The 22,787-nt window shown below is 41.7% G+C and overlaps 1 pseudogene; it reads right to left on the reverse strand.

Moving 5' to 3' along the window:
- Positions 1 to 2,496: 2,496 nt before the first annotated feature.
- On the reverse strand, positions 2,497 to 22,784 carry LOC103694538 (uncharacterized; annotated as a pseudogene).
- Between the last annotated feature and the right edge of the window lie 3 nt (positions 22,785 to 22,787).

Genomic DNA, 22,787 nt, shown 5'->3' on the forward strand with positions numbered 1-22,787 from the left:
AAGACCCAACATTTTGCAACATACAGGTGAAAGACCCCCGAAGGGAGCCCCCCACTCAAGTCTCGGGAAAGGCGCGCACCCAGTAGGACACAGACACCAACTTGCTGCAATCACACGAGGAAGCTTTATTGCAAGCAAGATGAAACGAGAGCTCAGGCCAGCATGCTGGGGTCGAGACTCATACACCACACAGGGAGTAGAGGAGTTCGACCCCGACCTGAATTTTCACAGAGCTTATAAAGGAAAAAACCACAAACCAGGGGGATCAGGAGGGAGGGAGGAGGGAAATTCCAAAACCATAGACTGCCCATACAGTTAGGTCATATGCTAGTCATGTGTAACACTAGGTAACACACCCAGGACTTTGTGACATTGTGATTAGGGGGTAGTGACATTTTACAGGGCCATTGGAACATTGTGGCCGGAGGCTATGGGTCATTGTGGCTGTTCCAGGAAACTTTTCATGCAAGAATGTTCCGGGAACCATTATACAGCAAGGGAGGGGTGAAAAGTTCATGTTCTCACAGACTCTATACTTCTTCTTTTTGAGTAGCTAGGCCCCTACTTCTTCTTTTTGGGTAGCTAGGCGGCTTTTTATTAAATTTTCAATCCTTCATTCCCCACTTCTTCTTTTTGATCGGCTCTAATCTTAGAGCCATTGTTCATCCCATTGTAACTCTTGGTACTGTTGTCGCAGGACCAGTACCTGAACAGCACTCACTCTTTCTTTTATAAATGTCACCAGCCTATTGATTATACATGGCCCGAAAGTAAGTAGAAGCATGAGAATTATAATGGGCCCAACTAAAGTAGAGAGGAGAGTGGTTAACCATGGGGACTTATTAAACCAACTTTCAAACCATCCCTGTCTATCTTCTCTTTCTTTTTTTCGTATATCTAAGCGCTCTCTAAGTTTAGCCATCGAATCCTTGATTACTCCAGAATGATCAACATAAAAACAACATTCTTCTTTTAGAGCAGCACAGAGTCCCCCTTCTTTGAGGAATAATAAATCTAGTCCCCTTCTATTCTGTAGTACCACTTCAGACAGGGAGGTTAAAGACTCTTCTAATTTAGTTATAGATTGTTCTATGGATCTAAGGTCAGTATCCATAGCTGCTCGTAATTCCTCATAATATTGGGGGGTCTGAATTAATGCAGCGGCCCCCATACCAACTCCAGCCGCTATCCCCAGTCCCATGAGTACTGCAAAGGTCAAGGTGATAGGCTCTCTCTTCCAACGACCTCGGTGATCAAACTCATCTACAAAGGAGCTATCATCATGATATAGGAGCCTAGGAACGAGTTGAACCAAGATACAGTAATCTTTGGAAGTATTGAAAACAGAAGTTGATACACAAGGAGTGAGACCAGTGTTGCAGGCCCATGCTGTGTCTAGGGGGGGTACTAGATACTGATTACCTTCCGTAGGCTGGACGATCTGTGTTTGATTACAAAGGTGCTGTTTATCATGAGGTACCTGGCCTAAACAAAGTCCACTTCCTGAGACTGCCGTTAGAGTTAACTTTCTGTTTTCCCCCCAGGGGCATTGAGAGGAATCTGTTGTTTTGTTGTAACCCCTGGTCTGAGCAATACCTTCATAATATGGGGGGCTAGAGGCATAGCACAACCAACAAGACTGAGTAACGTTAGGATTGGTACGATTCAGGACCAGGAATGCCCCTTGTATTAAGCTAAACAGACGATTTTCAGTGTCCGGGGGTATGGGAGTATTTGAAGTGGAGGGAGGTTCTTTAGCTAGGACATTAGGACCTACAGGTTGGGCTGGGGGGCTACTAAGGCTTAAGCGAACCATGACTGACGATCCAGGCTTGTTATTATAGTTATTAAAAACTACCCCCCATCTCATGCCCCTCATCCATGCTTGGGTATCATAATTTTTACCAGCGTCTGTAAATTTGATCCGAATTCTATCTAAATCAGCAGAGCGACAGTCAGATCTTTTATATGGTTCCATTATGACATACCTCCCTGGTCCAGAGTTTTCAAAAGAAAAGGTAGCCCTGTCATGAGTATATTCGCTGTCCCATTTCCAGTCACCATCATTGGAAGAAACACAACTCCATTTAGCACAATAATGTGAGGCTGGCCCCCCACATACAGTCTGCTTATTATGCTCTGGGCAGCAGTAAAACCCATAGCTTCTTACTTGATTAGGGGGAATGGAAGTGGGGATAATCTGTTTGAGGCAGAAAGCTAGGTCAGGCCACCATGTCCCTGGCGGTGCTATTTTGGAAGTGGTGAATAAAACCTGATCCAGAGCAGGACCAAGAACCTGCCAGGTTAGAATTAAAGGCTGATGTGGGTTGTAATTTGGTAGGTAAACCTGACCTGAGTGAGGAGCAGCCTTAACTGAATCATCTGGTGGGTGCTCACGGTCAGGCCTGATGGTTTTGGCGTTAGGAACACGAGTAGTAGCGTGGTCTCGGTTTGCATCAGCAGTAGCAGCGACAGCAGTAGTAGCAGTCTGGATGATTTCCGGTTTCGCTGGCGTTGGTTTCGGAGGCGCGGGTTTCGGAGGCGCAGGTTTCCTAGCTGGAGGATTCGCAGCTCCTATGTTTCCTGGCCATATTCCTGCATCTTGGCTCTTCACTTCTGCGGCACAGGCGAAGCTTAAGAGGATTATCAGTAGTTGCCACCATCCAGTTGTTGTCTTCATTTTGGCTGGGTGTCTTCTTGACGTGGGAAGCGTGTATCCAGGCAGCGATCCCATCCACCTTTACTGCCGTGGGGGTGGTCAGCAACACCAGATATGGTCCTTTCCACCGAGGCTCCAAGGTGCCAGCTCGATGTCGTCTGACTAAGACCGAATCTCCAACCTGGAACCTGTGGGGCACCTCTGAAGTTCCCGGTGCGTAGGCTTCTTTTATCTGGTCCCAGATCTGTGTTCTGATGACTTCCAGAGCCTTTAGATGAGTAAACAAAGCAGAGGATGAGGAAGAGTCGGCACTGGGATCCAATATCCCACTGGACTCAGTCAAGGGGGGCGGTCCCCCATGGAGAATTTCATAAGGAGTGAGGCCGAAACGTCCGGGCGTGTTTCGGACCCTAAGAAGCGCAAAGGGAAGGAGAGTCACCCAGTCTTTACCACCGGTCTCAATGGCTAATTTAGTTAGGGTCTCTTTTAGAGTTCTATTCATTCTTTCTACCTGTCCTGAACTCTGGGGTCTATATGCACAATGTAATTTCCAATCTGTCCCCAGTTGCGAGGCCAATCCCTGACTTACCTGGGCAACAAAAGCTGGCCCATTATCCGAGCCGATTACCTTGGGTACCCCAAACCGGGGTAAGATTTCTTCAAGAATCTTCTTGGCCACCACCTGAGCAGTTTCGGATTTTGTGGGGAAAGCCTCCACCCATCCTGAAAAGGTATCAACAAAGACTAATAGATATTTATTACCATATTTCCCTGGCTTTATTTCAGTAAAATCCACTTCCCAGTGGACTCCTGGTCGGTCTCCTCGTCTTCTTTTTCCAGGCTCTTGATAGGGCTTAGCGGCGTTAGTAAGTGCACAGGCCTGGCAAGAATCAACCACCTGCCTAATTGTTGAATTTAAATTTAACACATGGTATTTAGAAGCTTTGACAAGTTGTTTTAGTTTATCTGCCCCTAAATGAGTCAACTGGTGTAGTCTTTGAACATAACTTATTCCTTCTTTTGTTGGCAGGATCACTCGCCCATCCATAGTCCGCGCTACCCCATCAAAGCTGAATTCTTGAGCTTGTTTTCTGTGAACCATATTTTCTAGTATTTTAAAGTCATTGGCTGAATAAATGTAGTTAGAGTCATCAGTAACTGGAGTTTTTACTGGAGTCTGACTCTTTTCTGCTAATATTGTTACCTGCTGGGCCACCTGTTTTGCTACGAGGTCCGCCATTTAGTTTCCTTTTGTTATAGGATCTTCTCCTTTTTGGTGACCTGGACAGTGAATAATGGCCACCTTCTTTGGCAAATGTACTGCCTCTAAAAGGGCTAAAATCTCTTCTTTGTTTTTGATGTCTCTTCCTGCTGAAGTGAGTAGCCCCCTTTGCTTGTAGATGGCTCCATGTATATGGGCTGTAGCAAAGGCATACCGGCTGTCGGTATAAATGTTAATGGCCTTACCTTCTGCCAATCGCAAGGCCTGAGTCAAAGCCACGAGTTCGGCTTTTTGAGCTGAAGTTCCTTCTGGAAGACTACTTGCCCAGATTACCTGTTTTCCATCCACCACTGCCGCTCCCGCTCTCCTTTTTCCTTCCACCACAAAACTGCTACCATCTGTATACCAAGCAGGCACACCTGGCCATGGTCGATCAGTCAGGTCCTTTCTTGTTCCGGTTTCTTCCGCCAAGATGTCGGCACATTGATGTATTGGGGTGGAGTTATGTATCTCAGGGAGAAGAGTAGCAGGATTAAGAATGGCAGGGGGGGGCGAAAGTCACTCGTTCATTCAGTAACAGGCTCTGATAGTGGGTCATCCGGGCGTTAGTCATCCACCGGTCCGGTGGCTGCCGCACGATACTCTCCAGAGCATGGGGAGCAATGACAGTCACATGCTGACCTAGGGTAAGCTTGTCAGCATCTTTAACAAGTAAGGCCACGGCAGCAATGGCTTTTAGGCAGGAGGGCCATCCGCTGGCGACCGGGTCCAACCTTTTTGACAAGTAGGCTACCGGGCGTTTCCAGGGCCCTAGAGCCTGAGTTAAGACCCCGCGGGCTACTCCAGCCCGTTCATCAACATATAAGGTGAAAGGCTTAGTCAAATCTGGCAAGGCCAGAGCAGGGGCTGCCAGTAGTGCAGCTTTTATGTCCTCAAAGGCTCTTTGGTGCTCCTCGGTCCAGGTGAATGGGACCTTTTCTTTTGTAAGAGGGTACAAAGGGGCTGCCAGTGTTGCGAACCCCGGTATCCAGAGTCTACAAAAGCCCGCCGTCCCCAGAAACTCACGTACTTGTCGCGGAGTGGTGGGGGTCGGGATCTGCATCACAGTTTTCTTTCGAGCTTCGGTGAGCCACCGCTTTCCTTCTCGGAGAGTGTATCCTAGGTAGGTCACCTCAGTGCGACACAGCTGAGCTTTTTTAGCAGACACCCGGTACCCCAACTCACCCAATTCATTTAGGAGCTTTTTGGTCCCCTCACGACACAGTTCTTGGGTTGAAGCAGCAAGCAGTAGGTCGTCTACGTACTGCAAGAGAGAAATCTGGGAGTTTTGTGCCCTGAAAGGCGCAAGGTCTCGATGGAGCGCCTCATCAAAGAGAGTAGGAGAATTTTTGAACCCTTGGGGCAGCCGTGTCCAGGTCAGCTGGCCAGTGTGTCCTCCTTCAGGATCTCTCCACTCAAAAGCAAATAGTGGCTGGCTGTTGGGATGCAACCGAAGGCAGAAAAAGGCATCCTTTAAGTCCAAGACAGTGTACCAAGTCCGCTCTGGTGGTAGGGAACTTAGTAAATTGTAAGGATTTGGAACCGTAGGGTGGATGTCCTGCACCCTTTTGTTAACTTCTCTTAAATCCTGTACTGGTCGATAATCATTAGTCCCAGGCTTGCGTACAGGCAGGAGAGGAGTGTTCCAAGGAGATTGGCAAGGCACTAGAATCCCTAGTTGTAACAGTCTCTGAATATGTGGCCGGATGCCTTCTTTAGCTTCCCTACTCATAGGGTATTGTTTGACTGAGACTGGGGAGGCATCAGCTTTTAATTCTACTACTACTGGCGGTACTTGCTTGGCTAACCCCATCCCTGCCTGCTCCGCCCAGACTTCGGAAAAAGCAGACAGCCACTCGGGGGCTAGTAACTGTTTGGGATTCTGCTCATGGAGGCGGTATTCTTCTTCTAAACTTAAAACCAAACATGCAACTGGGGCCTCTTCCCAGGTTACTTTTGGCCCTTTTGAGGTGAACTGTACTTGAGCCTTAAGTTTGGTTAATAAATCTCTTCCCAACAGGGGCATGGGGCATTCAGGAATCACAAGAAAAGAATGAGTCACTTGGCTTTTTCCTACATCTAAAACTCGTTTAGTGGTCCAGGGGTAAAGTTTACTACCAGTGGCTCCCATCACCATAGTCTTCTTTTGCCCCAATTGTCCCAGTGGCTTGGTCAAAACTGAATGTTCTGCTCCTGTGTCTACCAAGAAATCAACAGGAGTCCCCTCCACAGAAAGAGTTACCCTAGGCTCGGGGAGGGGAGTCGAGCCCCGACTCCCCTAGTTTTCTTCAAAGGCCAGTACCTTGGGTCCTCTTTGTTTCTTTTTAGGACAGTTTCTGGCCCAATGTCCTCTTTCTTTGCAGTATGCACATTGATCATTTTCGAGCTGCAGTCTTTTTCCTCCCGGAGGTCTTCTTGCTCCGTTGCCCAGGTACCCTGACTGTCCCTTCTCTATCCTTCTGTCACCTACTACTGCGGCCAAAATCTTAGTTAAGTTCCTCTCCTGCCGGCGATCACGCCGGTTCTCTCTCTCTTCTGCCTCTTTCTTCTCTCTTTCTTGTTTCTCTTCCTCTGTTTCCCTCTTATGATACACCTTCTCTGCTTCTTTTACTAGATCTCGCAAAGTGTAGTCCTGGAGCCCCTCTAGCCTCTGCAGCTTTCTTTTAATGTCCGAGGCAGACTGCCCAATGAAAGCCATGGCTACAGCCGCTTGCTGTCCCTCCGAGGAGGGGTCAAACGGTGTATATCTCCTATAGGCTTCCATCAATCGCTCTAAGAACACAGAGGGCGGCTCTGCTGGTCCCTGAAGAACTTCTCTTACCTTAGCCAAATTAGTGGGTCGCCGAGCGGCCCCTTTGAGCCCCGCCACTAGAGTCCGGCGGTATACTGTGAGACGCTCCCTACCTTCCGCAGTGTTGAAGTCCCAGGCTGGGCGGGTCAAGGGGAAGGTTTCATCTATGAGATTGGGGAGATTAGTGGGGGTCCCATCTGGTCCGGGGACATTCTTTCTGGCTTCCAACAGGATCCTCTCCTTCTCTTCTGTGGTGAAGAGGGCCTGCAGGAGTTGCTGGCAATCATCCCAAGTGGGCTGATGGGAAAACATAAGGGACTCAAAAAGCCCAGTCAAGCCCGAGGGATTTTCTGAAAAAGAAGGGTGATTAGTTTTCCAGTTGTATAGATCAGCTGAAGAGAAAGGCCAGTACTGCAAAGGGACAAGTTCATCGGGGCCTGGCGGAGGGCCACCAACATAGGCACGGAGGGGCAGGGCAACAGTGAAATCCCCTTCTGGGCTGCGGCCTCTCCGGCTCCGTGTCCCCGCCGCAGGCCCCCCCACCCTGTCCCTCTCGGCAGGTGCCGGGGCCGGGGGTGCAGATGGTCGCGGCAGAGGATAAGGGGGGGGGCTGTGGCTCCGTCCACAAAGGGTCCTCGATCTCAGGGTAGATCTTTGGAGGTTCCGAAGGGTCTGCCAACGGTTGGGTCTGCTTAGGTTTAGCTGCCGCAACCGCCACTGTCACTCCAGACCCCGTGATCCAGGGCTTAACCCAAGGTGGGGGATCCTGGACTAGGTCCTGCCAGACGATGATATAGGGGATCTGGTCGGGATGTCCTCCTACTTCCTGAAAGACAATGCGCTTAACAGCGAGAACAAGAGACAGGTTAAAGGCTCCCTCTGGTGGCCATCCTACCTTAAAGGTTGGCCATTCAGATGAACAAAAAGTCTGCCAGGGTCCCTTCACAGGAAACACACCTCAGTGGAAAAGATAGAAAGTACCTCTGAGTACAAGGCAGGAAAACAAATTTCCAAGCAAATTGTCTGAAGAAAGAAGCTGGAGTAGCCATGCTAATATCGAATAAAATCGTCTTTCAACCAAAAGTTATCAGAAAAGGGGAGGAAGGACACTTTACATTCATCAAAGTCGAAATCCACTAATATGAACTCTTAATCCTGAATATCTATGCTCCAAATGTAAGAGTGCCTACATTCATAGAATAAACCTTACTAAAGCTCAAAGCAAACATTGCACCTCCCACAATATTAGTGGGAGATTTCAACACTCAACTCTCATCAATGAATAGATCATGGAAACAAAAACTGACAGAGACAGAGAAAAGCACAAAACACTTTACCATTGCCTTGTCCCTTTTTACAAGATTTATTCACTGCTGGCCCAAATCCTTCCTTTCCTTTCCAAGTGCTTTCAGTTCCTGTGGTGTCCTTCACTGTATCTAGGTTACAGGAGCTCCAATGTTGAGGCGCAATTTGACCAAGCCAGCTCAGTTGGTCAACAGGTTCTCTCGGACGAATGAGGATTGGGAAAAAACATAAAAGAATAAAAAAATAAGACACTTAAAACTATAACATGACTCAAGCCAGTTCAGACTGAAGCAAAATATTTATTTTCCAATCTGCTTTTATACTACTTTAACTACGTTCAGAAAGATAAGATCAGTTCTGAATAGAGGAACAAGCCAGTTGATAATCAAAATCCTATAAACACCTTTCTGGGGGCTCAGCAAGATGACCAAGACAAAAGGACTGCCAAACATGCTTCCTCTGAGCCTGCTCTGAGCTTTGCTTTTGAGCCTCTTCTGAGCTTTGCATTAACTCAAATGTAAATGTTCTTTTACTAGTTCCATTTCCTGAGCCCAAACCCAAAGCCAGATTCCTGCCCTGGGCTTCTTTCCTTTGTCCCGATAAGGTCAAATTCCTGCCAAGTGTCTAGAAGCTAAGCAAATGGCCTTAGAGAGCTCTCTACACAGGTGTGTAGGCGCTCCAGGTGACTGGCTTTCAGCTCTTGACACAGGCAGGAATCAGAAAGTTCCTCTCCCTACTGCTCCTAGGTTCTTGTGCCCAGGGGGCACAGATGGCACTAAGTGATTTCCTCTTGGGTTGGGAATGTGGGCAGAGAGTAGTCTCCTCTGATTTTCAAGAGTATCTACACTTCTGAGGGTCCAGCTCTCTCCCCCATGGGATTTGAGTGCAGGGAGCTGTTTGATGGGTTCAGTTAAGTTCAGGGCAAAGCCCTAAACTGCAGGTAGTTGTCTCCTCTGAGTTCTCAGGAGTATCTGCACTTTTGAGGGTCCAGACAAATATTTAAAATTTAAGTTGTATATTTTTATATGTTCAATTTTGTCCTTTAGTTTTTGATTTATGTGACAACTATTGAGTTTTTCAATCTTTTGTCTTGATAAAATGGGGTTTATTTTATCATTGGGTAATTTATAGAGTGGTTTATAGGAATATGAAAATATTCCTATATGAAAATGACCTTAGTAATACATTTTGTAACTGGCTGAAGTGGTATGTGCATGTGTATGCCTGTATCTTCATGTGTGTGTATCAGTGGGTGTGTCTTTATGATGAATGTTTTATAATATTAAGTGAATTGGTATTCTAGTAATACAATTATCTTCACAAACCTGTTAAGCAGGTGAATAATAACTTGTTATAGAAAACGACTCAGTATTTAAGTAATTATTTAGTCAATATTTGACTTCTATGAAAACAGTGTATTCTTTCACAAGAGAGTGTTTTATTATTGGCTTAACATTGAAAATATTAAATTGCTGATGAAATTAAATTATCAAGAGCCAAAAATTCTTAGCGATACTTCTGAATTCTGAATATATGTGAGAAGGGGGAGAAAAATGAGGAGGGGGAGGAGAAGGAGGAGGAAAAGAAGAAGAAACATGATTTTTTATTTTTTATTTTTTAAATTGTAACATTTTTTCTTATTGAAAACAAGTTTTTAATTTAATATATTCAGATTATCCTTTATACGTCCACATTCTTTTCAGCTCTCCACCCATGGAAACCAGCTTTATGTGCTATGTAGTTCTTGATCTTCTGCCTTTCTTTGTCTAACTATAACTTAGAGAAGATTAGCAGAGCACTCATATCTAATATATTAGCCACAAACCTTCCACTTTGGCAGAATCAGAGCACGTCACTGACAAGTTATCTCATCTAGAATTTTTCAGGAAAGTCAGAAGCAAAGTTGTACAAGGCAGTCTAGTGCTACTCTACCATGATTTGCATGTGATTGGTGACAGCTATATTCAGGGCTGGAAAGATTGCTCAGTGTGTAAGCATTGTTGCTAATCAATATGAGCTTCCACATGACATATCAGGTATATCATTACATACATGCAACCTCAGGCTTAAGATGACAGGAGAATCACTCAGGCATACTGACCACAATTCCACATCCAGGTATAGTGAATGATATGTGTCCTCACCTCTCAGGTGTGGGAAATGCTGCTAGTCAGACAAACTACAGAGACAGAGATATCAGACTCTACCCTGAGCCACCATTGTTGGGTGCTAGAGTCTAGAAATGTTGGGTGAGAAAATGCATCCTTAGATGTAGGGGCAGGGGTTCCTTGACTTTTGGGAATTCAGATGGTGTTGGGAAGCCCACACAGAGAAGCTGGGAACAGAAAGTCAGGAGTCCCTGAACCTGCAATGAGGAGCCCGGGGCCTGCCTGGCTGTGGCGAGTTTGGAAAAGAGTTGGGGTTCTACTGGATGAGGAGTACTAAGAGCCTGAGACTAGGGGAATGAGGAACTCAGGCTTAGCTCATTTCCTATTGTCCTGAGCTTAGTGGCAGGTGTCTGGGAGCAGAGGTGGGTCTTTTGCAGTAGACTTGGGCTGTGGCTCCATAGGTGAAGTCCTTTTCCATAATCCCCATGCTGGTTCTTGATGGAAGAGATAGTCCTTGATTCTAAACTGTTTATCAATCACTCATCCTAGAAGATGGGCATACTCCACCTTCTCAGGGTGGACCAGAAATTAAGTACCTTTTATAGGAAGGGACACTTATTGGCTAAACCCTCAAGACCTCTAGGTACCTCACTAGTGTGGAGAACTCTGTTCTGAGATACATGACTACAGGTCACATTTCTTATGTGGGAAGTGTGGCATGTGTTCCAGGACAGGAATCTCTTAGGGAGTAGGGAACCTATCATCTCAGGTGAGTTCCTGAGGTTGGAAACTCCAAATCATCTCTGAACCAGGTTACCTGGCATGGTCCACTGTCCCACAATGTGGTCTGTTCTTAAATTAATATAAAGGAGATTTATACAGCAGGCTCCAACATACTTTTACCTCTACTATATGAAGAAGTATGCTCGTCAGCACATATCTATACATACACCACACATAAACATACATATACTATACTCACATGCAAACAAACAATATCAATTTGTACATTTATATAACATTATGTATATATGTAATTCAGACAATAAGTTATTCATATAGAGACTCTTTATGTCAGTAAATTTGTCTTTTGTCACTCTCTAGAATGTTCAAAAGCAGAGCAAAAGGATAAACACAAAATTTTTACTTGAAATATCTGAATTCTGTAATGTTGCATAAGTTTTACAATCTGTGCCATAGAAAAACAAAATTTGTAGCACATATATTATTGAGTCTAAAATAACCATTTTATTTAGAAAAAATAAGTAATTCAAAAACCTATAGTTTACATTTATATGTCAACATTTTTAAATAGACTTGCAATATAATTAACTACCTGAAAATAGTCTCACCAGTGTATACCATATTCTCTAGAGTTTCTGTGATTAAAGTAATTTTTCTAGGAAATGTCAGTGTATTTTCTTCAATATCTATTCATTCTGCTTTTTCTTCAGTGGAATATATTACATTCCTTTGTTCTATCATCTATAATGTAGACCATGTATAATGCAGTATGCTGTACAAAATTGAGGGAAAAAATAAAATAAGTGTCTAGTGTTTCCATCACTGTCATCATGTTTTTATGTCAAAGAGTTGGATCATTAATGAAAAACCTAATTTGTCGTTTGTAGACAAATCTACACCCTTTTTGAATTTGTACTCTTTATTCAACTTACTACTGCTAGGGTGCCAAGGTTAGACAAATTGGGAGTTCGGTTTCCTTGAAAATAATGATGAGTATTAATAGTAGAAGAGAAAGAGATATATTTCTATTCCAAATTTTCTTCTTGTATATTTTTTTCACATTACATCTGGAATGCAGTTCCCCTCCTTCCTCTTCCCTTAGTCCTCCCTTACAAATCCCTCACCCTTACCTCCTTTCCTTTTCAGAGAAAGAGGAGGCCCCTTCGGTACTACCCCACTTGGAAACATCCAGTATCAGCAGCACTGGGAACATTCCATCCCAGTAAGGTTCAACCAGACAGGCCAGGTAGGGGAAAAGGAACCAATGGTATGGAACAGAGCCTGAGACGATCCCTTGTCTACTTGTTAGGGGACCCACATGAAGACCAAACTGCACATTTGCTACAAATATAAAAAGGACCAATATCCAGCCCCTGCATGTACTCTGGTTGGTGTACCAGTCTCTTTAAGCCACATGGGTCCAGGTTAGTTGATTCTGAGGGTATCTTTGTCGTGCCATTACCCCTCCAACTTGCACAATTTTATTCCCAGCTCTTCCACAAGACACCCTGAGAACCAACTGATGTTTGGTTGTGGGTTTCTTCACCTGCCTCCATTTTTTTTTGCTGGAGGAAGCCTCTCTCAGAAGATAGTTATGCTAGATTCCTTGCTCCAAGCATAGAATAATATCATTAATAGAGTCAAGGGTAGGCTCTCGAACATGCAAAAGGTTTCAAGTTGGGGCAGTCATTTGTTATCTGTTCTCTCAAACTGTGTTCCATCTTTCTTTCTGTACATCTTATCTTGCAGGTCTGACAAGTTTTGGGTTGAAGGGTTTATGAGCAGATTTACATGCCCTCCCATCCTTTGGAAGTGTTGTCTGGCTACAGGAAGTAGCCACTTCATTCTCTAACACCTCCCCACTCCCCACACACACCCTGGTAGGAATCTCAGTTAGGGTCACATCTATAGGCTCCAAGTATTTTTCACAGTCCCAGGCCTCCAGCTAATTCTAGAGATACTCAGCCCACCAGTTTCTGTTCTTACTCCCCTCATTCTCCCATGGTCTGTGTCTTCACACATGATCATCTTCCTTAATCCTCTATTCATCTCCTCTCTGATTCAGTTCCCATTCGCCATAAATATATGATGACTATTTAGTTACCCTTTCTGAGTGAGATTTGTACATCTTTCCTGATGCAAAAAGACAGACTGTGAAAAGTTCTTCACCAACCCTACATCTGACAGTGGGCTAATAGCCTAAGTACATAAAGAAGGCTACAAGGTAGATACCAACAAGTCGAATAGCTCCATTAAAAATGGGGTACAGAGAATTCCCAACAGAAGAGTTTTGAATGACCAAGAATCACTTAAAGAAATGTTCAATGTCCTTCATCATCAGGGAAATGCAAGTTAAAACTACTCTGAGATTCCCTCTTATACCTGTCAGAATGGCTAAAATCAAAAACTCAAGTGGCAGCACATGTCAGTGAAGATGTAGACCAACAGGAATGTGCATATATTGTGAGTATGTGTGGAGACTTGTACAATAACTTTGGAAATCAATTTGGTGGTTCCTGAGGACACTGAGAATAGTTCTATCTCAAGGTCTTGATATACTACTCCTGGTCATATACCCAAACTATGGCCTGCTATTACAGGGCTATGTTCTCAACTATGTTCATAGCAGCTTTATTCACACTAGCCAGAAAGTGGAAACAAACTAGATGTTGCTGAAGTAAAGGACAGATAAAGAAAATATGGTACATTTTGACAACAGAATAATGTTCAGTTATTAAAAAAAACAGACATCATAAAAATTTTGAGTGTGAATGGATGGAACTTGAGAATATGTTCAGGAGTAAGGCATCCCAGAGCCAAAATTACAAGGGTAGTATGTAATTAATTGTAAATGATACGATGATTTGAATATTATTCTCCTAGGGATAGGCATCATTAGGAGGTATGGCCTTGTTGGAGTAGCTGTGGCCTTGTTGGAGTAAGTATGTTTCTATTGAGCTAGAGGGAGGTTGGGCTTAGAGTCCCTCCCTCTAGCTGCCTGCAAATGCTGAGTCTTTTTGTGGCTGCTTTCTGATCAAGATGCAGAACTCTCAGCTTCTTCTCCAGCACCATGTTTGCCTAGAGGGTGTCATGCTTCCTGCCTTCATGATAAGGGATTAAACCTTTGAACCTGTAAACCAGCCCCAATTAAATGTTGTCCTTTATAAGTCATGCTGTCTCTTCACACCACTGGCAAGTAACCCTAACAAAGAAAATAGGACATTACCCATAAAGTGCAGGATAACCATGCACTTTTAATTCACAGACCTAAAGATATTATGACTTTATTGAACAATATCCATGATATTTATCTCCCATCACTTCTTATTTAGCACTGTCCAAACACTCCATTTGAGTTGGAGTCCTCTCCCAATATTCTGTTTTTCACTTCATATCATCTGTATAATACTATTTCACAATGCTCCCCAAGTTCCTTTAAGCTTTCCTAGATTCTATGGTTACTTAATGCTGTGTAAACACATCTAAAGATTTAGAACTAAATACTTCACATTAAAGAGAAGCTATAACATTTGTCTGACTCTGGGTATGGCAAACACTACTATCACTTAATTAAAAGACACATTATGTAAATATGCATGGAACACTCGGGGTGTGTGTGTGTGTGTGTGTGTGTGTGTGTGTGTGTGTTGGTGGAGGCCCTATCTAAAAGAAATGGAGGGACAAAAATTGAGGAGAAACTAAAAGAAAGGTTATCCAGTGACTAGCATAATTTGGAATCTACCTCATGGGGTGGGTACACCAAATCCTGACACTATTTACTGTTACTATGTTGTGCTTACAGAAAAGGTGTAGCATTGCTGTTCTCTGCAAAGCCTTACTAGCAGTTGGCAGAGACAAATGAATATAACACAATTCATTATATTGAAGTCAGGGATCCCTTTAGAAGAGTTAGGAGAAGGATTGAATGAGGTGCATGGGATGACAACCCTATAAGAAGACCAATAGTCTCAAATAACTTGGATCCCTGGGAGCTCCCACAGACTAAACCACCAAGCAAAGAATGTACAACAGACAAGGACTGCCTTGTCTGGTGTCAGTTGGAGAGGATACACCTAATCCGAATAGACTTGAGGCCTCAGAGGAGAGGAGTGATGAGGAGGAAATGGAGGAATACTCTCTCAGAGGCAAAGGGGAGGGGAAATGGGATTAAAAAAATGTGAGAGGGGAAAACCAGGACAGGGGCAATATATGGAATGTAAATAAATAAAAAATAATTAAAAAATAAAAAATAAAGGATATATTTATCAATTAATTTATTCCTTCCTTCTCCCTCCCCCCTTTGTGTGTGTGTGTGTGTGTGTGTGTGTGTGTGTGTGTGTGTGTGTGTGTGTGTTGTGGTGTGGGACAGAACAAAACTTGTAGGAGTATGCTCGCTCTCTTTGCTTTCTTAACCTGTCTTCCCTGGGGCTAGAACTAATGGTGTCAGGCTGGCTGACAGGTGCCTCTACCTGCCAAAACATATTTTCCTCTCTGATTTCCATTTCTGTCTATTTTAATGTCTTTCATCGTCTCTTTTCCAATTACAGACCTTCCGACTCTAGTTATAGTTATTTCTCTTTTATTCTTTTTAATGCAATTATAAGTGAATTTAATGTATTTAATGCTTGCACAGTCTGTTTTTGGTGTACTGCAAGAAAATGATTTTTTTTATGTTGGCTTGAATTCTGAACCTTTACCAATATATATATTTTTTTACTTCTATTCATGCTTGGCAAGCTTCCTTAAAGGCTCCTTAAAATATGCAGAGGAAATTTCAAAGTTATCCCAAACAAAGATTAATTCCAGTTTATTTCTTCAGTAAATTCAACCAAGTAGAGGAATAATTTATAGCAATATATCTAAAGCTCTTCCAAGAAATTACAAGAAAGAGACTATCAAATATGTGTTATCTGAACACACTGCTACTACCCCAAAGATAACAAAGGCATGTTGGGGTTGGTCTTGTGCCATGTGTATCCAGATGCTGAGTTCTCTGCCTTAAGATCAGGCTGCAACCTGAACATGGGCATTATATTGACCAATGTGCTGTAAAGAATGCTTCTGGATAATCTCTCATTGAACAATGAAACCAGAGCCTATGACTGGGCAGGGCAGAAAGAAATATAGGACTTGAGATTGAGTAGGAACTCTAAGGTAGCAACCAAGAAGAGAAGGAAAAAGATAAGGAAAGACAGAGGTCCCCGTGAGGCAGGGTAGACCATGAAGACGGACCATGAGCGTATGTCCCAAAGAAGCTTGCAATAAGACACACATGAAATAGAGCAAGATTAACTTGGCAAGTAATAGGTCAATTATCCATTTATCTGGTTAAAAGGTTTAGGTTTGAGGATGTTAATAAATTCTGATATTTTTGTGTTGTTTACGTGGGAGATAAATGGGAAAGAGTATGACAGTACCTCCATAAAATTACTTCAATAAAGGAAGAGTAAGAAAATAAAAGTAAAAATATAATATTCTCTTAAATATATCAAAACATCTTACAAAATTGTGTAAACTACGTTTAAAAGCATGTTACAAACATGATATATTATGAACAAACATCCTATGATTTTAGATGTGGGTATTTGTGTGTGTGTGTGTGTGTGTGTGTGTGTGTGTGTGTGTGTGTGTACTCACCAGTATCCCAATTTAATCCAGATTTGCTCCTGTCTAAAGGAAGTACTGGGACAAAGATTGGAGCAGAGACTGGAAGAAAGGCCATCCAGAGACTGCCCCATCTGGGGATCCATCCCACATGCAGACCCCAAACCCAGAAAATACTGCTGATGCCAAGAAGTAGTTGCTAACAGGAGCCCGATAAATCTTTCAGCTGAGAGGATCTGCCAGATCCTGAGCAATACAGATTTGGATGCTAGCAGCCAACCATTGGTCTGAGCATGGGATCCCAAATGGTAGAATGACAGAAAGGATGGAAGGAGCTGAGAAGTTCTGCAATTCATAGGAAAATCAACAATACCAACCAACCAGACCCCCAGAGCTCCCAGGGACTAAACCACCAACCAAAGAGTACAAATGAAGGCCACACATGTAGCAGAGGACAGACTTGTCAGACATTAAAGGGAGGAGAGGCCCTTGGTCCTTTGAAGGTTCAATATCTCAGTGTAGAGAAATGCCAGGGCAGATGGCAATTGTCAGTGGGTAGGGTCAGGGTGAACCTGGTTAAGAGTGAATGGCATACAGGATTTTCAGAAGGAAAGCTGGGAAGAGGATAACATTTGAAATGAAAATAAATAAAATATCCAGTTAAAAGAAAGAAAATAAAACAAAACAAAAAAATGACAAGTTTAGAGTTTTAAAATGATAAACTGAACCATAGCATACATGTTTTTACTCTTCTAGTGAAAATGAAAACACTTGAAGGACACTGATAATTTTAAATAACTTTTTATTGTCTCTTTTTGAATTTCATACCATGAACCCCAATCCTACTCATCCACCCACCCCCTTATACCTGTCCTCCACTCTTTCCACATCACTCAAAAAAAAGTATAATATCTTGTAAAAGCTGTATGGAGTCACTGTGTGTTCATGGTATACCCTTTTACCCTCTTGTCCATCCATCTTTTTTGTCTTCCTAGATATTCTGTAATCTTTGGCTAGTATCCACTAATCAGTCAGTACATGCCATGCATGTTCTTTTGGATCTCAATTACCTTACTCAGGATGATATTTTCTAGTTCCATCCATCTGACTGCAAACTTCATGTTATCCTTGTTTTAATAGCTGAATAATATTCCACTTTGTAATTGAATCTCATTTCTTCATCTGTTGCCAATGCTTCTTTATTTGTAAATGTTCTCTGGGAAGAGTTTTTGGTTTGGTGTGAGGCCTCTGACTTATGCTACACTATCAGTACTGGAAACACACTTGGTTATTTTCTTGGCTCTCCTGTTGCTACCCTGTAATTGATACCCTATACGTTTGAACCTACAGAACCAGCCTCTTCATACACTCCAGAAGATCATCAATGGGATAGAATTTGGGTTGGTCAATGGAAAGCTCTGGATATGAGTGTGAGAGGTGTCTGAGCTGGTCAGCTTTTAAGACCTATATCCACACCCCCAAGGCTGCTCTTTTGCCTTTCCTGGCTGACCTATCCAGTGTCACAGCCAGAAAAAAGTAGAGCCAGCTCTCATTTTCTCATCTTAGGACTGGCTCATCAGTGCTCACATTATCAGGGCTAGCTCTACTGTGTTGCCAAGGCAAGGTGCAGGGCTCATCTCTGGATTGATGCAGCAAGTAACAGATACAGCTAAATCTCCTGCTTTCAAGTCCTCAGAGCTGGGTTATCTGCAACCCTGGCAACCACTAAGGGCCAGTTTTATCCTGTTGCCCAGGCAAGGTACAGGGCTAGCGCTCCTGAGTGATGTAGCAGGTAAGGGGCAGGGTGAGCTTTCTTACTCTGATGACCTTGGGACCAGCTTTCTTGCCTTCTGTAGGTAGCAAAGTACAAGTGGAATGGGGTATCTCTCCCTGTCACCACATATCAGACGAGTAGCAGGAATAGGTCTCCCACATTCAAGCCTTCAGAGCAGTTCACCCACAATTCCTACAACAGGGCCAGCTCTACTGAGATTGTTAGGTGATGTGTGAGCCTGCTTTCACAAGTACTACATGTGGTTAGAGATGGAGGCAGCTCTCCCATGATGCTCAGGCAAGGGGTTTGGCCAATTCAGATAGAGGTCAAAAATTTTATCTGATAAGTTGAAGTCATTTTTTTAAGGTTAAAAGTGGCAAAGAAAACATATTCTCTGACAAATATGATGAAAAGTAAGTGTTACCTTCACACATGCTTCAAAGATACTTTCTAGAATGTAGCCAGGATTACACCTTAGTATGGACCATTTCCAATTTTGTTAAAAATTAAAGTTAAAGTAAACTTGCTTACACTTACTTTTGACTTTTGTTTCTGACTCTCCACATGCATATATGTATATCACATATATGTCTGGTCCCAGTAGAAGTCAGAAAAGAGCATTGGACTTCCTTGAACTGAGTTAGAAATGGTTGTGAGCTGCCATGAATGTGTTGGAAAATGAAGCTGGTACTGCTTCAAGAACATTGGACCAGGAGCAGCTCCAGCCCCCAAACTTGCTTTACTACTCAATACACTGTTGATAGCTCTATCACTCTCTTTGTAGACAACTGCATAGTATTTTAATGACTATTTTCTATTTCCCTAGTTCCTTTCACCATAACTTGCTTTCAAGCATTGGGCGGTATAATTCCACACAATGAAAAGTTATCAAACATGTCTGCTTTCTTGCACATGCAGGAGATTGCATCTTGATTATAAAATTATTGTTTAGAATATACATAGACTCTAATTTAAGTCATACGCCTAACTCACTATTCAAAATACTGCAACTGTTTCTAAGCCATGTGAGAGTTCATAGGAATATTTTTCTGATGAGATGCTTGTATTTCTTCCATTCCTTGGAACAACTTGAGTTTTTACATCAGTGATCTAATGCCTTAAATTAAAATAAGCTTGAAATGAACAACCAGTTCATGAACATATCTCTTACAATAAGCATCAGTCTATTGGGAAACAAACAAAAAATAGAGACTCATAAGAACATTTCTAACAAAAATGGTTGACAAATGGGAAGTTTTGAACAGTAAGCATCACTAACTGTGGAAGATGAGCAAAAAAGTCATTATTTTTCTTTTTCCTTTCTTTTTCTCCCTTATAACACAGTTGCTAAATTTGGGAGAACAATAGATACAGAAGTGAATTTAAGTGTAAATTCCAACTAAAATTATTTGTTCTCAAAAAATTTTCAATTCCCTACATCAGAGTTTTGTTTTGTCTTGACCTACTTTGTTCAGACATAGAGAAATTATAACTCATTACTGAGTAAAAATTTGAAATTTTATTTTGCTGACTTTTTTATCTTTGTATTCTTAATGTTAATGGAGGGCTTTGTCTTCTATTCTTTGGGGGATTATTTGACAACACACTTAAGGTCTAGAAAGTATGTATTGTATGTTATATGCATCCATATAAATGTCCAAGTATGCAATATATAGAATTTGATTTGAAACTACTGTATCAGATGTGAGTGGGAAACTCCAAATTAAAATTTTACAGATCCTTCTTCCTCACTTCCATTTCAGTCTTTCTTCCTAGATGATGTTCATTCTTTGTGACTCTTAATGAACCTGCAAACTACTATCTACCAGGTAATCCATCAATTCTACACTTGAGTGGAGCACAGTAGGCTGCCTTTGCTTTCTTTTATATCCTCTATTCTGTCTCCAGGATACATTTTACCCCCTAACCCCCACTTGGTTCTGGCCACCAAAATCTTCATCTAAGACTTCCTCCATCTATTTAGGACTTCCTAGCATCTATGGCCAGAGACAGGGTATCAAGTTCCTGTTTAAAAAATATTCTGGAATCAGTATTCATATTATATATGCTAGCAAGACTTAAAAAAATAAGAAAATTAAGACATTGAAGAAATAAATTGAAAAACACAAGAAGATAAACTATCTCTCATGTTTTTGGAGCAGTAGGATTAATATCATGACAATGACTATCACACCAAAATCAATTTTCAGAATTAGTACAGTTACCATCGAAATCCCAATGCAGTTCCTAAGTTAATTTGAGGAAACAAAAACTTAATAAGAAAATATTAAAACATTAAACTTCAACTTGTATTAAGACATATGGTAATACAAATATCACAGTTTTAGATAAGATATAGTCATATTGATCAGTGAGGTAGAACTGAAACCCAGACATATATCTCCACCTGAATTTTAACAAGAAACCCAAAAATATACTGCTTGAAAAATAAAGAAAATAGTTTGATCACTTTGTATAAGACTAACTCCAAATGGATAGAGGACCACAACATAAGGCCAGATACAATATATCTGATAGGAGAAAAGTGAGGAATAGGCTTCTACTCATTGGCAAAGGGAATTGCTTTATGATAGGAACCCAAAAAATTATCAATCAATCAATGAAGCTAAAATGCCTCTTTAGAGCAAAGTATTTCATCACTTGTACAACGTGACAGCCTATAGAATGGAACTTTTTTTAACCAAATATACATCAGACACAGGATTATTTTATCACACATAAAAACAAAACACTAAAACAAAATGACACCAAGATAACACATAACCTAAGCTAAAATAAGGTATATACACATAGAGTTCTCCAAAGCAAGAACATCTGAGAAAAACTTTAAGACCTACAACATCCTTAGCAACTATGGAAACACAAATATAAATTTCACTGCGATTTCATCTTATTCTAGTCTGCATAGCCAAAAGTAATTAAAAAAAAGAAAGAGAAAAACAGTGAGACTGAGGGTGGAAAAGAACCTGTATTCTATTCTATAAGGAGTACAAACTGATACATATGTGCATTTCTCTCAAAAGGCCAAAACCACATGTAACATCAGGTTGAAAGATATTATTCTTAGACATATACCCAAAGAAATCTTTCTTCAGAGAAATGTATTCTTATCATGTTTCTTGCTGCTTCCTTAATAATAGCCAGAAAATGGAAAGAGTAAAATTGCTCAACAGCAGATAATTAGATAAAGATATTATGTTATATTTAAATGATGGAATATTACCCAGCTCTTAAGAAGAAAAATGAAATGAGCCTGGAGGTTTGGACACAAATCTCTATTTCCAGCAGTTGGGAGGCAAGGGCAGATCTTTGTGAGCTCAAGGCCAATCTAGTCTACAAAAATGAGTTCCACGACTGCTGAGGATTTCTACACATAGAAATCCTGTCTCAAAAACCAGCCACCCCTGATTAAAAGACAGAAAATTGTTAATACATGGATAGATATAGGAAAATATCATCCTGAATGGGTAACTCAGATTTCAAAATATACAAATTGCATGCGGATGTTAGTACACACACATACACACACACACACACACACACACACACACACACACACACACACACATATATATATATATATATATATATATATATATATATATATATATATATTAGGTTAATCACTATGACCCGTGAGTATAAGGAGACTTTCCAAAGTAGGGAAAATGAACTACAGTACTGTGAGCAAATGCATCACGTAAACTCCTACCCAGCATTATAGAATTTGTCAAAGCTACTGGTTACTCTCCCCAACTTGATAATAAAGCCCTATTGCAAATATTAACTACATATGTCCTCAAACTGGTAACAAATGAGGTGCACTAATCCTACTTACTAGCATTTTGAGTGCTGTAAGGCCTTTTAAAACACTATCAGAGGAGAAAAGTAGTCATTAATATCACTCAGCCTTAAAATTCATGATGTAACATAGCAAACTGCATACAGGATGTACTGACATCATAGTGATACAGATACAATGGAAATAATACATCACTTCTTAGTATTTAAATCCCATTCCATGAGATCGAACTCATACCTCATTTGCTATAGTCCATAACCTGAGGCTAGATATGCCATGGACCCCAAAGTAAACCTCCTGCTATTATTATGCAAATGAAAATAGAAATATAATGTTTTCTGATGACATATTGCCATGTACATAGATCAGTTTATTGACCCAAACTCATAAAAGAAGCCCCTTCTTCCAGTAGATGGTAATTAACACCGAAACTAAAAAATGGATACTGAGAAGACAAGGAGAGATAGTGGAGATTTCATCCATAAATGGGATGTCTTTATTATACTCATGTGCAGAACAGAAAGTAGAACTACTCTAAAAGCTAGAAATAATGAGTGATGACAAGGACACAGCCTTTACACAAAGTACAGTGCAGTCATAGTGTTTCTATTGTCATTATGAAATGTCATAAGCAAAGTGCAAGCTGGTGAGGATTTATTCAACTTACCTTTCCACACTGATGTTCAGTCTTCATTGAATGATGTTCAGTCTTCATTAA

Source organism: Rattus norvegicus, chromosome 2 (assembly GCF_036323735.1).
Source record: "Rattus norvegicus strain BN/NHsdMcwi chromosome 2, GRCr8, whole genome shotgun sequence".
NCBI lineage: Eukaryota > Metazoa > Chordata > Mammalia > Rodentia > Muridae > Rattus > Rattus norvegicus.